This window comes from Empidonax traillii, unplaced genomic scaffold (assembly GCF_003031625.1).
Source record: "Empidonax traillii isolate 1590-97213 ecotype Southwest subspecies unplaced genomic scaffold, ASM303162v1 scaffold1057:size195794, whole genome shotgun sequence".
NCBI classification, from domain to species: domain Eukaryota; kingdom Metazoa; phylum Chordata; class Aves; order Passeriformes; family Tyrannidae; genus Empidonax; species Empidonax traillii.
The window spans coordinates 73,408-86,364 of record NW_020956250.1 but is presented as its reverse complement, the minus strand read 5'-3'; the positions used below and the strand labels follow the sequence as shown (position 1 = coordinate 86,364).

The following is a 12,957-nucleotide window of genomic DNA, read 5'->3' as shown; positions in this document are numbered from 1 at the left end:
ACAATAGGGAATGATTTGGAGTGGAATACGTGATATTGAAGCCTACTTTGTGAAATTTGAGGGAAATATAAAAAACAGAACAATGACCAATGTACTGAAAGACCCATTGGATAAAAAAGTAATAATATTTTCCAGAACATTTCCATAGAGAAAAGAAAAACAGCAGATTTCCTAGAAAATTTACATTTGGCAGCTGGATTTATTATGTGCACATGTTACTCAGCAAGAGGACTTCTCTGAACTAAGTGTACTAAGAAAGGGTATCCTGTAGAGCAATTCATACTGTGATTAATGGCAAGAAATTTAAGGCAAGAAATAAATCTGGGTTATCAACAGATTATGTGTTGTTTAGGTACATCTGCTTCATCTATTAGATTGTCATACATCTAAAACATAAGACAGATTGCTGTTAAGGGTCAGAGTTTGTTCCCATTTTAATAAAAATAAGAGACTAGAGTCATGTACAAATAGACATGAGGCCTGTGTTAAAAGATTTCGGTTTCTTTTTGTGTGAGAGGAAAACTGCTAGTTTTCAAAAGCAGTCCATGCTGAAGTTTGCATATACTTCTGCACTTGTTTGTAGTGGAGAAGATGTTCGTATATCCTTTCTAAGCAAAAGAATAAATCTATATAAGCACTGTAAAGCCTTCAGAAAGCATAAGCAAGCAGTAACTGAAACCCACCTTCGTGGTCTGGGCTAGAGCACAGAAACAAAGAAGAGACTTGTGAGGCTTTTCATAATGAGGCAAGGCTTAGCTGAAGATAATTGTTCCAAGTGCTTGCTTCCTTTTCTTCCTAACTTCTGTCTTTTGATGCAGGACACCCCTTTTGATTTTACTTCACAACATTTCATACATCCTTAGCACACACCATCATGATTTGTGCAAATAAAGCCTGATTATTAAGCAGAGAGAGAGAACCACACACCAAAAGTATCTTCCTTCATTTTCTAAAAGAAGCCATGCAAAATAAGAAAAAGCAGGGACTCTGCTACTCTTTAGTTCATCTGTGCAAAGTTATTTTATAGCACGATTGTCTCACAAATAACCAAGATGCTTCTGGGCTGTATGTGGGAACTGATTATTGCCACATGCGAACAGCCTAGAGCAGTTAAGAGCCAACTCAGTAGTAGTAAATCAGACCTTGAAAGAGCACTGCATTTATTTGTTATCAGCCTATAAAAATCTTTCTAATCATAACCACCAAACACAAGCACAGAAGCCCAAGGGGATGTGTTGTTGCACTGATATAATAATAAAAATACAATGAGCATTAATCATAACTGTTTCACTGTCTCTGTTAACAAAATCATCCATTTTGAAGAAGGCTGTGTACATTTTACAGGAATTTTGAAGGCACCGTCATGACAGGGAACCCCCAGAAGAGGCAACTTCTAGGTCTTTACAACACAGCTAAATTTTTCTCTGTCAAAAGACAAAGTGAATGAGAGGAATGATAGAATGAGAGGAATGATAAAAGGAGAGGAAAAAAAATCACCTCTGGAAAATTACAAAAATGGCCCCTGGGATAAATAGGACGAGTTCAAAGCACATTATTTGACAATTCTAGGAGAAAAACTGCCACATATTCAGGTGTATCTGTCCAGCTGTAGCATCTGTCAACCTCAAGTCTTTGAACGTACCGTAACCACACTGAAGAAGAGACTTTCCACTTCCAGCCAAAGAGATACCCAGTCTCAGGAGCTCTAAGATAGCTCTAAACGGCCAGGCAATAATCTCTATGATGTTACACTCCTGGCATGTACATCTTACTATACTGGGTGTCTGTCCAGATACTTATGAACTGCGAATTGTAAACTTAGGGCCCTGAACGTGGGCCAATTGTTTTCTGGTCCTGCAGTTTCCTCACTCAAAGGAAGGACGACAAGGGTGCATGAAATAAACAGTATAAGAATGCTTGGTATAATGTTAATCAATCCTTACTGACTCAAGTTCATCAATAGTAATTTTTAGGCATCAAACAATTCCCACGTTCATACTCTGCTGGGACTAAGAATTACTAAGTGTTATCCATGTGCTCAATACTTTACTGAATCACAGCTCAGTTTTCATTCCAGAGCCTGATAAAAACTTAAGATAGTAATGAAGGGAGACATTCCATTGTGAAATTCAACAGTGGTAGCTCTGGTCAGGATAAATCAACAATTACTACAAATTCTCACGTCAATCTTTTTGATCAGACAGTGGAGCACAGAAGAGAAATCTCCTGGCTTCAGAAGCAAGCACTTGAGATGATGACTGAGAAGAAAATACTGATTTCTGCAAACCCCCAAACTCATTTAAAACCTTATTGACTTAAATGTCAAAAGTTGAATTCGAACCTTCTATTTCTCTGGAGGAAGTTAAGGATGTATGTAAAGCATGGCAAGCTGGTGGAGGGAGGGGATTGTCCTGCTCTGCTCTGCAGTGCTGGGCGCTCACCTTGCATATTGTTTTGGGCAGTTTTGGGCACCACAGCATAGGAAAGATAATAAGCAATTAGAGAGTGTCCAAAGGAGGGCAACAAAGATGGTGAAGGGACTCAAGGAGAAGCCAGATGAGGAGCAGCTGAGGGCAGTTGATCTCTTCTCTGTGGTGACCAGCGACAGGGCTCAAGGGAATGGTCTGAAGTTGTGTCAGGGGAGGTTGGACATTAGGAAAAGGTTCTGCCCCCAGAGGGTGGTTGAACACTGGAACAGAGTCCCCGGGAAAGTGGTCACAGCACCAATCCTGATGGAGTTCAAGAAGCGTTTGGATGATTCCCTCAGCGACTCTTGGGGATAGTCCTGTGTAGGGCTAAGGTTTGGACTTGATGTTCCTTGTGGGTCCCTTCAAATTCAGCACATTCTGTGATTCTGTGAAATATAATGTAAATGTCTCTGCAGGTGAAAGCTTAGCAAAATAAAGTTCAAATATTCCACTAAGGCAGCAGCCATTATGACTGCTATCATAGCATGACACCAAAAAATTTTAAATCACTTTCTCGTTGGTGAGGTCCCTGGTTTGAAAACACTTATAAATGAAAAATAATGGCAAAATTATAAGTGGCTAAAACTGAAATTGCTGTTAAAGTTGAGGGGCAAAAGCCCTTGTAATTTTAAAGATTAGATACCGATAATCTGAATGTATGAAAATTAAAAAATGTCTATTTTTTCCTTCATAAGACTGCACTCTGGATAAATATGTAGTACTTTTTCTCTTCTAATTCTGATCAAAGAGACTTGACAGTGAATATGAAGTGTAGGATTTTTTGTGTGTTTTTTATAGTACATTAAAAGGCTGTAATTTACAAAAATAAAAATAAAATTAAAGAAACACAGAAGTAATCTTAATTCAGTATAAATGTTGAAAACCACAGGGGTGTGAAGATTTACTCTTCTTTACTGACAGATATAGAAATGAATGTTTTACGCTGAAATTTGTATTTCTTGTGAAACACCTCTTCCACTGCCAAGGTTCTCTTTAAAAAAAACCATAATATATACAGAGTTTAATTTTTGGTAACACTAAGAACAGTTAAATGACATTCTGTAAACCGTGATGAGAAAGGTGAGTCTTACTAGGTTACTTAAATGGATACAATTTGATTTACTAAACATAGTACCTTCATTAACGAGATGCAAGGCCATATATGCCATAGTGATTTAGAAGTAAAGAGGATCTAACTAAAAATTCCTCTGGCCTTCATATTATGAAGGTTCCCTAACTGTCCTTTCACAGTAAACATTGCCAGATAACAAATCTGGCAAATCACTCTACTGTACATCAGATTGTTTCTGATCAGCTCTCTAAAACATCTTCCCCAGTCTGAAGCAGCTTATTGCCTGAAGCATGGCAAATAAGTACTGAACAATTAATCACTTGCCACAGCTCTGTACAAATATTCACTCACTCTCCAATTATGTTTAAAAACTCAAACCAAAAAATACACCTCTCTAAACTATGACAGTTTTATTCAATAAACTAGCTCAAAGTCCAGTGGAACAAAATAAGTGTACTTCTTTAAACTGTTAGTTTTCCCATTTTGCATCAAAAAGTACTGAAAAGCATTGGCAATTGCTGTACATATTGATAAGTTCTCAATTGCTTAGCAGTTATCTAAGCATGCTCCGCTAAATTGAAGGTCACACTTGAATTGTTGTGTTACTCAGGGGCAGAAACTGAGCACTTTCCAGAGGCTGCATCAGCATGTGGAAAAATATAAAAGATTCTCAATATATTATATGCTAGAATTGTCTGGTACTACTTATTGTAAGTCTGAGTTTTCAGTTGTGATTCTTGAATCTTTTAAACTGAAATTTTCCATGCTGAGCTTCAGCCTTGGGATGACCTTTCTTTGGAAAATTTAAGCAAACAGCTCAACTGTTTCCAAGAATGAGGCCAGTGACAAATATAAGCTCTTGTTCATGAATGAAAAGTCTAATAACATTTGTTTTTTAACTAGAATCTTCATTCATTGAAGGAGGTACATGGACTTGCTGTAGAACAATGGCTTATGGGCCAAGAATATAACTTATTCCTTTTGAAAACTAGCAAACCTACACACATTTCTGCAGGCTCTAAATCTTTGAATAATCACCTTCTATATTTTCTCAAACTTGTAAGAGGACAGAGAATGATTCTGGAAGATTAAATTTACATGAGGCATGCCTCAGCTGAGTGGTTCCTGACAAGGGTGGGTCTCACATGCCTAAACTCTATCTCCTCATGCTAGATCTGGCTCACAGGGTTGGGATTTATGCAGCCTGAGCTTCAGCCAGGCAAGGGAACAAGATAACAATATATATAATGTGCAGGGAGCAGAAATTTAAATGCAGAAAAATAAGACATATTATTGCATTTCTCAAATGAAATTAATCATCAAAACATTGTAAACTGATTTTCTCACTATCTGTTCTTGCAGTTGTATTTCTTGAGTGTTTTAATCTCTGTGTGCAGCTCAGTCTTGCTCAAAGACAATCTTTTTCTTCTTGTTGTAGTTCAAGTAACCAGGAGCCAGAAGAAGTCTTTGAGTCTTTTGGGCCAAAGATGCATTTGTCAGGAATAGGAGAAACTGGGCAACTAGGGAAGCTGTAGAAAGTGTTTGACAAAAGGGGAAAGAGGACTCGGCAAACCACTGGAGATGAAAAATAAAATCAAAGACTGGGATAAAACTCTTTAACGTATCACACATCCTCCTGGGGTTGTATGTAAAACACAGGAACGGGTAATAGGAAGATGACACTAAAATCCGATGAGCAAGACAGAGACTACACTGAAAAAACAGTGAAGATTGAGACTGTGTTGAGATCAGAAAATAGAGGTTAGACAGAGACCAGGAAAAATTGCGAATTAGCAGCCTGGGATAGATGAAATCTTTATGGGAAAAAACACGAAGGGAACAGCCTGAATCACTGAAGTGAACACTACTCTAAAGCTTTGGATTCGAACCCCGGGCCTGAAACCTCACAATTCGGTTCTCACCTTATATCTGTAAAATGTGAAAGCAAAGGTTTGCATTAGTTTCCAGCATTGCTCCCTGAAACATGGGGATGACAGCTCCTTATTCAAGCAAGCCTTACCCAGCCAGTTCAAGTGATAGTCATATGTGACTGACGGAGCCTTAGGGACCTAATGTCAAGGACATGAAGAAAAGGAGGATCAGGGAAGACCTTATTGCTACCTGAAAGGAGTTTTTGTAGCCAGGGAGGGGTCAATGTCCCACACAGCAAGTGACAGGATGAGAGGAAACGGCTTTTATTTATTCCAGGGAGAGTTTAGATCAGATATTAGGAAAAATTTCTTCACTGAAAGGGTCACCAGGCACTGGAATAGGGTGCACAGGACAGCGGTAGAATCGCCAAGCTTGGAAGCATTCAAAAGGAATATGGTTTAGTGAACACATATAAGTATTTGTTGTGTAGAAAACAAAATTGATTTCTACAGGAACAAAAATTATTTCCACAAGCTGAAAGACTGTTTAATAAATAAAGAGAGTAAAAAGAGAAAAAGAAAGCCTGAGTTCATGGTTAACGCCATAATGATATCCTGGAACTCTGTACTCCCTATTTATATTTTCACAGAATTAAAATTTACAGTTGCATTAATTATGCAACTCCATGTTTGCAGAATTATTTTCAGAAGTGATATGCTGTCATATGTGCAACTGAACTTGTTCTTGAATATACAAGGAGTTATGCAACAACAGTTTTAAGAACTAAGGTTCTTCACATTTCATTTAGACAGTCCAAATTAATGAATAATTTTGAGTTCAATCATTTTCTGACTCATCTTCCTATTTCTAAGGGGGGGATATTACTACTGCTTTACTTCGATGAGTCATGGTGAAAACAAAGGAATAGCTATGAAGCACTAAAATACTATCTATGACGGGTTCCATTACTAAACCTGGCTGAAACAAAAAAAATCCCTTCACAAAAATAGGGAATGACTACAGGGCAGTCGTGAAGAAGAAAAAACAAAACCAGATCTCAACCGGATTGAGAGGTCATGTGGAAATCCCTAGTCTGTGAAAGAGCAGTTCAGGACTTTCTCATAATGCTACATGTACAGAAAAAAGTATCCATTAAATTTGTCCAGACTTCTTTTAATGCTGGTATCAGTGTTCTTCAATGCTAACAGCAGTATACAGATGAGCACATGTATTTTTGCATATAGAGTATCATCATTAGTTAATACATGTTAAAAAAACCAACAGCTATCTGCTTAGCTGGTTACTGGATGCCAGCAAAGAGAGGCACACCCCCATATATGTACATGTACCCCCATAACAAAGCAAGCAGCTTGTTTGCCTCCCTATACTATTCTGAAGTTAAACACATTTCTTACAATGATCTGCAAGTTGCTTTTTTTCTTTCCTTCAAATAGTACTGATGGAAGAACACTTGAGACTGTGACAGAGCTGAGTTAAGGCAGTCAAATGACACTCTATTTATAAGCAATAATCAAAATACCTTATGACTAATTATTTAAACTTAGTGTACAGTTCTTTAAATTCCTCTTTCTGCAGCGCACAATTTTTTTTTTTTCCATGTGATGTATAGCTTGGACCAAACTGTTAGGGGTACTGACTCTATTTTTGCACTTAGAACAGTTCATGTATGGAACACCTACCAGCTGTGGCCCCTGTGTACTGTTGTCGTAATAAAAACGAGTGCAGCTTGAGCTGTTTAGGTGATTAGTGTAACTTGACTAAATGTCTCAATTTTTCAGAAAGCATCCAATATATTTTTCTCTTCTTGGGCTTCAAATGCCACGGAAGGAGTCTATTTTTCAGTATTTCTTGCTTCTTTCTCAGCCTGGTAAGAACCAGGAAGAGCAAACATAATACAAAACACAGCTCAAACATCTGGAATAGTTGGTTATGGAAATTCACATGACTAGGTATAGAGTTATGGATCCTTCAAGAGCCTTATGAGATTTTATCCTCTTCAGAAGAAACTTTGAAGATGTTTATCAATCTAGGTCAATCATCATTTGAAGATCAAAGCCTTAGAAGTGTCTATATGGACCCAAGATTCTATCAGGACTCAGCAGAACAAGTCTGCAGTTTGGAGGAGGACTTTTATTGTGTGTGAGTGCCAATGCAAACTCCAGATTAGGAACAATTAGATCTGAATTTAAAGCAACTCCAAAGTAAATTTGTTTTGTGGACACAATCTGGAGCTTTATAGCAATAGTGAACTGAACTGTTAAATACACATATTCCTTAAGGCCACCAGTACTGAACTCTTGATTAAAAGTAGGGAAGAACTCCAACATTTTAGTAAAAAAACTCGAAAAATTAACCTTCCAAAGTATAAACTGGGTAAGTTAATTGATAATTTTTCTCTTTTGTACTTTATTAATAGTTATGTGGGTAAAGAGTTTTACCAGAGTGCAGTCTCATTATACATTATCAACAGAATCTTGGACATTGTTAATTTTGATTTGCAAGTGATATTGTCCTTGTGCTTTCCTTCTGTTTTGCAAGTGTGGAACCATATAGCCAGCTGGCCCTGGAAAGGCAGATTTAAAGGGATAAAGACATGCTTTGTTGGAGAAGAGAGGAGAGGAAGGATGGGGGAAAGATGAATGGGATAAGGCGATAGAAACTTTATTAAAAAAAACCAAACACTCATAGTTTATTGGGCCTGTCTATTCAGCATCCCAGAGAAGAATAAAGAAATTGCAGAAGTTAGGATATATTTCAGACTTACCAGACAGGAATAAAGCTGACAAATTTGGAGTGAGTGCTATTTAGAGTTACTCTTCAGCTTAATAGATATCACAGACAAATGTACACTGAAATGAAGACACTGCAACTTTGAGCAGTAGATCTGGACTCACACAAAAAACAGTTTGGGGTTCATTTTAAGCATGAATTTGTACGTAAAAGTTCAATTGGTTTATAGTATGTGTTTCCTCAGTAATAAAGAATATTTTGTCTAATTAAAGAGTAAAGATGTACATCTAATGGAAGTAGGCATATTATTTCCCAAGAAAAGTTTTAATATGCTTTGAACTAGCAAAAATGGAGCAAATGGAAATAATCATGCAGCTAACAACAGAAACCTCCACCAACTGAAACCTGTCCAAATGTAAATTATTCAAGATGAAAGAGGTAAGCTTCACATTATCAAAGATGAGCACAAAAAAGTAAAGACTTCACTGTGAAATGGGTAGAAGCTGGAAAGTTGTAGTGGCCAAGTATGTTCCAGAGGACCTTTCCTTCTGCCTCACTCAGATCAAATCTTGCTACGTGTCTGCTCTCATTTTTTCAGTTAGACACATTCACAGATGAGAACTCAGCACACTCAAAAGTGCATTCAACTTATTGAGCTTACTCTAAGAGCATATACAACAACTGAACATTTATATAGAACAAAGCAGCTTTTGAGTCCAATTAAAGTAACAAGAGCTTTTTTTCTTCTGCTCTTCTAACACTTAAATAAGCAATTTCTAGGGGTTTTTTAGATTAATTTTCATCATACTGAAGAGCTTTTTGTTTATTGTGTCACAACAAAATAGATACCCTGAATTATGCCATGAAATAAGTGCTGCTGATTCTAACTTATGATACAACTGCATAGATGTCCAGCACAATTCAGCCGGTTGAAATCTGAGTAGACTACAGTGGTCATTGCTGAATCAAGTCTACATGTACACTTTTTGTTTACATTTCACTTTGATGTTTCTGGTTTTAGTAATTTTCACTTACTAAATCTTGCCCAAAATGCCAGATTTACTTTATTATTCAGTCAAACCATGAATTACTAAAATATTGTCTGAAGAGCTTTGTGTATTTCTTGAAATTGTTTTATTTTTTAACTCCTTCAGCTATTAGAAATCTTTAGGATGCTACTGCTGCCACATGAGATGTCCTGAATTGATACTACAATAAACACTTTAATAGCTGAGGTGGGAACTCCTATCTGGAACAAAGTTGCTAAAATGCAGCTCATTCTTCAGAATAAGTGCGGTGATTGAGAACTCCTGTTCAGTGATTGTCTCCTGCCAGCAGCAGCTACAGAACGAGGAAAAGATGCAGGGTGTCTTATATACACGGCCGGGTTTGGCACAACTGAAACCTGGTGAGATCAGATCTGTGACTGGAGTGCACTGTTGGACAGTTACAGGCGCTTCAGAAGGGATGGTCAGGGCAGAAGAGGCTGAGCTGTGGCACTGTGTGTAATAGAAGGCTTAGAAAGTATGAAGCTCACAGCTGGCAATGCCACAGTTGAGGGGGACTTCGACTGGCCAGCAATTGACTGGGAGCATCACACAGCTGGTACAACCCAGGCCAGACGATTCCTAAAAACCTGGATGGCAACTTTATGGACCAGGCCCTAAGGGAGCTGACTAGGAAGGATGCCCTCCTTGATCTGCTGCTTGTCAACAGAGTGGATCTTGCGAGCAAAGTGGAGATTGGTGGCTGTCTTGGCCACAGTGACCACAAAGCAATGGAGTTTAGAGTCTCTGCTGACAGGAAGAAAAGTGCCAGCAAAACTTCAATTCTGGACATGAGAAGAGCAGACTCTAGGCTGCTCAGGGAATTAGGAATTAGGAAGTAAGGTCCCCTGGGATAATCTCTTTTGCAGCTGCAGGGATCTTTCGTTGATGGTCACTTTTCAAACATCACCTACTAAGGGCACAGCAAGTGTCAGAAAACAAGTGAAGACAAGTGTCAGAAGACAAGTGTCAGAAGACAAGTAGGCAAGGCAAGAGGCTGGCTTGGCTGAACAGGAATCTTCCACTGGAAATAAGACAAAAAAGGAAGATGTGTGCCCAGTGGAAGCAAGGGCAAGTGACGTGGAAAAAATTCAAAGATGCTCGCCAGAGTAGGAAGAAAATTCACGCAGCCAAAGCTCAACTGGAGTTGAAGCTGGCCAGAAATGTGGGGGATAACAAAAACAGTTTTTTCAAATATATTAACGTCAATAAGCAGTATAGAAATATCACTGGCCCGTTACAGGATGAGGATGGTCACCTCACAAACAGGGACAGAGACAAGGCAGAGATGTTTAACACTTTTTTTGCCTCTGTCTTCAATACAGATGATGGACTAAGTGAGTCTCAGTGCCCTGAGCTGGAGGACCATGACTGTGAGAACGATCAACTCTCGGTAGACCCTGAAAGTGTGGTCCAGCTGGACCCCTAAAAATCCGTGGGGTTTAGTGGGATTAATCCCAAAATACCCAAAAAGCTAGCTGATGTAATCACAAAACTCTCAATTTTTGAGTGGTCTTGTGAATTCAAAGAGGTCCCAGCTGACTGGAAGCTGGCAAACGTTGTCCCAGTTTTCAAGAAGGGCAAGATGCCCAGAAACTCAGGGCCTGTCAGTCTTACATCACATAGTAAAGTTACAGAAAAGGTTAATCTGGGAAGTATTGAAAAAGACATGCAAAACAATGCAGTCATTAGTCACAGCCAGCATGGCTTCATGAGAGGAAAGTCCTACTTATCCAACCTGATTTCATTCTGTGACAAGGTAACCCACCCAGATGATCCGGGGAAGCCAGTTAATGCAATCCTTTCAGATTTCAGTAAAGCTGTCAATACTGTCTCTCACAGTATCCTGCTGGACAGAATGTCCAGCCCACAGCTGGATAAACACATCATGTGGGGGGTGAGCAGCTGGGTCACAGGTCGAGCACAGAGGGTGATAGTGAAGGGGCTGACCTGTCACTAGTGGGGTTCCACAGGGCTCCAGCTTAGACCCTGTGCTCTTCAGCATCTTCATAAATGACTTGGGTGCAGGACTGGAGGGGATACTGAGCAAGTTTGCAGATGACACAAAACTGGGAGGAGCTGTTGAGTCCCTGGAAGGCAGGGAGGCCCTGCAGAGGGACTTGACAAATGAGAGGACTGGGCAATCACCAACCATATCAAGTGCAACGAGGAAAGGTGCTGGATTCTACAACTGGGATTGGGCAACCCTGGATGTCCACACAGCCTGGGGAAGGAGATGTGGAAAGCAGTGTCATGGAAAGGACACATGTCTTAAGTGTCTAATATGTGAGTAGTCTATGTACGAGTGTTTGCATTTATCTTTTTTTTTTAAGAAACTCCTTTTTAAAACTTTTTAAAACAAAGGGATGCCCTCTATTCCTCTGTTTTCAGCTTTCAGTAATGTGAAGGCAAGTCATAACAGAATGGGAACATCAATCTCGTGGACCTCAATTTGATTTCCAGAACATTATTTTATAGTAACATACAAACGCTTACCTCCTTTTTTTTATTGTTTGCTTCTGTTCTTGACACAGCTGTACCACACAGAACCTATCCCTCTCACCAAGATACACAAGGCAGGAGCTACTGTGACAGGCTGGAGCTACTCAGCAACCAGTGCACCAGTGCTCTGAAATGTCACAGTGAAACTCTAAAATAAAAAGTTGTTTTCTTTTGGTTCATACTACAAAAGTAAGCACAGAGTGCTCAGTAGGATCAAGGAGGGAAATAACAGCAGGCCAACTGTCTGTCTGAAAAACCAGTTCTTCCCTCCAATCTGGATGTTAGATGCTTTTTAATCTCGGCAAAGTTATTGGGTGGAATGACATAACCTTGAAGTCTGAGACCAAGATAGGTTGGTAGACCAGTGTGAATGTGTCAAGATGAAAGTGGCAAAATTGTATATTTAGTTGACCTGTGAAACATTTGAAAGGAGTGCTGCAAAGCAGAACTCAGATAAACTCTACTGAGGTAGACAGAGGGAGTATATCTGCTGTTTGGTGTTAGCTTCTTGCAGCTTGATGCCATCAGTTTGATTTCGACACCTCTCCCCAGCTGTATCCCCTACAGCCATGTGTGCTCATGCTAGACACAGCTCTAAAAGTGAAATAAAATCCATAGAAGGTTGCATAATTTCTCTTAGATGACACAGGCTTTCCCTACCTGTTGCATCTTCCATGTCTCATTAAAAAAACACAGAATCCTCCCATGAAGATTTTGTCTTTCTCTGTCTCTAAAGATTCCCAGTAAACAAGCCACTCAACACTTCCAGATTTTGTATTCTCAAAAGAGAAAACAGCTCTACAAGAAAACTGGTAATCATATTTCTTTATACTAATTAAAGGAGTTCTAGAAAACCCAAACCTTTAGACAACTTATGATTTACTGACATATTTGAAAAGGTGTCATACTAATTTTCATGTCTGAATCTGTGAATGCTTTGAAAAAACTTCCTTGAACCTGTTTCTTGTGACAAACATAGGGTGAATAGAAAAGAGCTTTGATCTTTTTTAGAGATTATGTAGGGTGTCTACTTTTCAGAGTTTTGATCTTGAATAGGCCTGCTAAAAGAATTTCTGGAATTTAAAATTGGCAGAAGGATGCCCTAATACATCAGCTAAATTCACAAGCTCAGTACTGACACTGTTTAGGAAAAGAGTTTTCCAACAACAGGATTGTTAATTGCTATTGCTGCTGCAGCAGAATTACAGTGCTACTGTTGAACACAAATTTTGCAAAATATATGGCA

At 38.9% G+C, this 12,957-nt stretch overlaps 1 long non-coding RNA gene across 1 annotated transcript in view; it reads left to right on the top strand.

Moving 5' to 3' along the window:
- LOC114068392 overlaps window positions 1-2,861 on the top strand; it is an 18,445-nt gene extending 15,584 nt beyond the window's left edge. The window contains exons 2-3 of the long non-coding RNA XR_003573587.1: window positions 2,678-2,681; window positions 2,768-2,861. This is a non-coding gene — a long non-coding RNA (uncharacterized LOC114068392). The remainder of the gene's footprint in view (window positions 1-2,677; window positions 2,682-2,767) is intronic.
- The last annotated feature ends 10,096 nt before the right edge of the window (window positions 2,862-12,957 follow it).